Source organism: Saccostrea echinata, unplaced genomic scaffold (genome assembly GCF_033153115.1).
Source record: "Saccostrea echinata isolate AGI-Se365-2 ecotype Australia unplaced genomic scaffold, CSIRO_AGI_Sech_v1 ptg000072l, whole genome shotgun sequence".
NCBI classification, from domain to species: Eukaryota; Metazoa; Mollusca; class Bivalvia; order Ostreida; family Ostreidae; genus Saccostrea; species Saccostrea echinata.
In genome coordinates, this window is record NW_026889821.1 from 1,344,737 (window position 1) to 1,349,657 (window position 4,921).

The 4,921-nt window shown below is 35.2% G+C and overlaps 1 long non-coding RNA gene across 1 annotated transcript; it reads left to right on the forward strand.

Moving 5' to 3' along the window:
* Positions 1-3,609: 3,609 nt before the first annotated feature.
* Positions 3,610-4,596, forward strand: LOC133176211 (uncharacterized). Its single transcript, XR_009719405.1, has 3 exons — positions 3,610-3,846; positions 4,299-4,415; positions 4,560-4,596. It is a non-coding gene; the product is annotated as an uncharacterized LOC133176211 (long non-coding RNA).
* The last annotated feature ends 325 nt before the right edge of the window (positions 4,597-4,921 follow it).

Genomic DNA, 4,921 nt, shown 5'->3' on the forward strand with positions numbered 1-4,921 from the left:
TTAATTTTCACTCTAAAATGGTCATGTTTCCTTTTATTCCAAATAAAACTATTCGAATGAATCGTGTTTTTTTTTTCAAGGAAGTTATTAAACTACCACGCTAAGTTACATATACGCTAAGTTACATGTTTCATAATATTTTTAGAATACAGATAATCTTTTATCTCATTCTATAAAGTTCCCATACATTATCTGATCTTTTTACTTATCTACATAATGGCTATGTTTTCCACCAACAGTATCCTTATCATTTCGCTTTTATCTCCAGTTCATAAGAAATTTTTTGTCCAAGACACACGATATCCAAAGTACTTTTCTTCATCAAATGTGCTTCAGGAGTTTCCTTTGTCCCTTCAGTCTTTTTATATTTTTGCTTATTGCATATGAATATGAAGATGACGAACAATATTCAAGCCCAAAGTCCATTGAACATTGCAAATTGAGGATAGAGCAAACAAGGACCTCTAAAAACAGGTCAGGTGCCATGGAGGAGTTAGCATCCCATCGACCGGTCACACCCACTTCTTGTCATGATCTGGCAAACGTGAAAATAATGGCCTAAGAACTTGTATGAAAAACGTCAGTCAACATTCGACTTGATAGATTGTATTTGCTGACAAGGTCATTGTATCGACCATAGAATTTGGAAAATATCTAATTTGAACGAGACTATAGTTATCCTTATATCGTCAACATATATTTTTTTTTCAATATCTTGCCTCGTTATAAGTTTTTTGTTGTTGTTGTTGTTGTTGTTGTTGTACATAGAGCATACACTTGTAATTATGATTTAATTTTGTTTTAATTTAAAGTGATATTTGGATCAAAATTTGTTCATCGTGTAATTGCTAAAATAGAGCGAACACAATCAACATATCACGGATCAGGAGAAATTTGAGGTTTGCGGAAAAAGAAGAAAGGAAAGAAGGAATGCTAATGATGGAACAAAGACGTACACTTAAAGAGGAAAACGAATGATGAAGGATAATAGAAAGGAAACTGAGGAAGTAATGTTTATTTGTTTCACGTCCCTTTGAGAATTTTTCACTCATATTGAGGATAGCTGCATGCGGGATTCGAACCCTCGATGTAAGGATCAACTCCTTACTCCGCGACTCGGGCGACGGAGTCTATGATAATATATAACTCCGAAGAGTCTTTTTATCAAGTTTCAATTGTTGCAGACAGAACAAATTCAGTTTAGCAAATAAAAACATTATTTATCGATATCACATAATGTTTTCATCTACAATAATAATAAAGTAAAAAAAAGAAGTTACGCATAAAACTCAAATTGTGAAGATTGATTGCATGTCGTGTAAAGTCCCATTCGAGAATCTTTTACTCATATAGAGACGCCACCGTATGCCAGTGAAGGGCTTCAAATTTAGACCTATACTCGGCACTTAGGGCCATTGAGCAGTGAGGGTTCTTTATCGTGCAAACGCCTACCGTGACACGGGACCTCGGTTTTTAAGGTCTCATCCCAAAGACCCCTGACTTCCACTTCTAGTGCCGGATGCTTGGCGAAGGAACAATCACTATCTGTGTTTACGTCTTAGGTTTGACGCGGCGCGGCGAACGATAATCGAGCCCGGGCCTCCCGATCACGAAGCGAGCGCCCTACATGTACCACTAGGCTACTGTGACATGTGAAGAGGAGAGGAGATTTTATATGAATTAATGCATTATCAATATATATAACCAATACAGCACCACCCTAACACCAGAATCCTCGACCAAAGTGCCATGAAATTCACAATTTTGGAAGAGGTACCCCTGCTCATTATTAATTTGCACTTAGTTTGTTTGTTTAATACCCAGGAGCAAAGAAGAAAATTTTCAAAGAAATAATGCACTTTCTTTATATAATCAATCAACCCCTCAAAGAACTCCTGACCCTGGGGCAACAAGTTTCACAATTTTGGAAAAGGAACCCTTCGTCATCATAACAATGCACCTAATTTATATGTTTTATATGTACATGGGGAGAAAAGAAGATTTTTTAAGTGTTAATGCATTTTCTCTTATGATCATTAGAGTCCCATCCTAACTCCAGAACCCATGACCCAGAGACAATGAATATCACAATACTGGTAGAGGGTCAATGCTTATTAAAATCTTGCCAACAGTTTGACTGCTTGTAGTCCGGGAGTAAAGAAGAAGATCTTTTAAAGATTCAATTGATTTTGATGCCCACCCCTCAGGCCCGATGGGGGCAAATACCATGAAATTCCAATTTTTTTTCACTTCAGTCATAGATTTTATCTTCAAAAATTAGTTCCTATTGGTTTAATGTTTCTGGGAAGAAGCTGAAAATATTGAGATGTTTACGAACGAATGACGACGCACGATGCACGATGACGGACGAAAACAGATAGCAATAGGTCGCCTGAGTGACTCAAGTGACCTAAAGATTAAAAACCTATTAGATTAAATAGAGCTATTGTAAAGTTCGATACATGAAATCTATTATTTTTTTTTTTTACCAGAAGACACCATGACCGCAATAAATTACTCAGCTTGAAGTAAATACACAATTGCGACCGTGTAGTATGATTGAAAATTATCAGTGTTTATATTTAGATAACTACAGGTATATTTCTCAGCCTTTGTAAAGGGGATTTTTAAATTCTATTTATACACAATGAAAATTTTTAGCTTAAAATTTCTTATACAGCTCTTGTAAAGGTATACTGATTTTTTTAACATTGATTTATATTGTATTCGTAAATGTGTTTTACAGTATTTTAAAGTATTTCTATAAATTATTGATATCATTTTTAGCTGAAATTCAACGCTCACTTGCAAGAAGGTGTAAAATGATAAGAAATCGACTTTTGTCAACTCTTATTATAACGGTTTTGTGTATAGCAAAGGTAAGAAACGGTATATCTTTTTAGTTTGTTTCCCTTACTTGATCATTTTTCTAATTCAAAAGAAAAGAATATCATTCATGTGCATGCTACTGATCCACGTTCTTCACTGGATTCCTAACTTTTTATGGCATATGATTAATTAATGTTCAAACCCATGGATTTAAAATGACTATCCCAGAAAGTACATGGATATGCCTATTACACAAATTATTTCATTTTTATGCGCTTTAAGGATAAATTTAATCTGAATGATTGTCTATTGTTTAACGCCGACTCGGTAGTATTTCAACCATATTTCCACTGTTAAAAAGAGGTGAATTTGAATTCATTTTTCAATTCTTAGCACTCTCTCCGTGATCGGAAGGTCATGTGTTCGAATCACGGCCGCTGCTGACCTAAGTCGATAAAAAATAGTAGCAATTGTTCCTTCGCCAAGCGCTCGGTACTTTGAAGTGAAAATTCCGGGTCCTTCGGATGAGACCTTAAAAACCGAGGCCCCGTGTCATGGTAGGCGTTGGCTCGATAAAAAACCCTCACAGCTAAAAGGCCCTGTGTGACAAATAAAGGTCCAAATTTGAAGCCCTTCACCGGTATATGGTGACATCTCTATATGAGTAAAAAATTCTCGAACGGGACGTTAAACAACATACAATCAATCAATCAATTCTGAGCATTTCAAAAAAAAAAGATAGCACAGTTAAGTGATGCTCTTTTAAACAGGTTGCTACATTTGGAGCATGTGCGATTTCTATATCAACCATGCGATATGTTGCAAAATGTCCAGAGGATGAGGAGTCATGGGCGAAAGCAGCAGAAAAATTAAATTGTGGGTCTATTACTCAGTCATGTGCAGAATCCATGGAATCCTCTTTCAAGATTCAAAATTACATTTTTCAATACCATTGTGTAATAAACGCTTGGCGAAACGCAACTATGGAAGTATGTGCACTTAATCGTACAATATTAGGTACGTATGACAGATTGGCTACCTAACATCCACCCCATCCCATTCATCCTAAGCTCCTAACGAGAATTATGTTTTCAATGTCTGATAATTAATATCTCTAAATGGATAAATTGGATTTTAAGAGCCCTAACTCCAGCTATTTTCAAAACCTGGAAATGTACAGACATACACAACATTCCAAGTACCATGGGGAATTTAAACCCCTTGGATGAATATTGTACTTTATAAAATATGTAGCACATATGAATCAACCAGCACAACAAATATATTTTTTTTTTCCTAAAGTTATCATTTTAATTTCTTTGATTATTCATTCATTTTCAGATATCAAAACATAATTACCCATTCAACAACTTTCCAACCAAAATAAAAACATGTTGTAGCCGAATTCAAAAGAAAACAAATCTAAATTTTACGAAAAAGTTTTACAATTACTGTTTATATTAACCTAGGTTTTTGCGCCGAGTTTAATATACACGGAGCGGTCATTCAGGATAATTACGATGCAGACTGTAAACAGCATTCCCCACCTTGTCCAACGAGTTATAATTCAGCTGAGGCTTATAAATGTAAGAATTAACTCATTTATATCTGTTTTTCTGTTATATGAGCAGTTGGTACTAACCTGTGTCAGTTTATCTCAAACAATAAATATCCTTTTGTCTATTTATCTACCCACGTATTTTTCAAATAGTTTTTTTGGGGGGTATTAGATCCATCATGCTATGAGATGACACAAAGGAACAGAAAAACACAGAAGACAAAAATTGAGGGAAAAATTCATGCATCATCAAGTTCGCGGTAAAGCATCTCTCTCTCTCGCTCTCTCTCTCTCTCTCTCTCTCTCATTTAATATTTGCAATATCTTATTTTATGCATATATATTGTCTTTAAATACCTGATACACATTTTATTACAGAACTGCTGCCAGCGTATTTCTCTTTACGGTCTGTTTACTAAGAAGGACACTATTTCTTTGAGTCATTGCGTAACCAGGTCATCAATTAGAAAATTTAAATACCGTATAACGGGTATTTTCTGCCGTTGTCCAATTTTTGCGGAATTTTGCGGATAG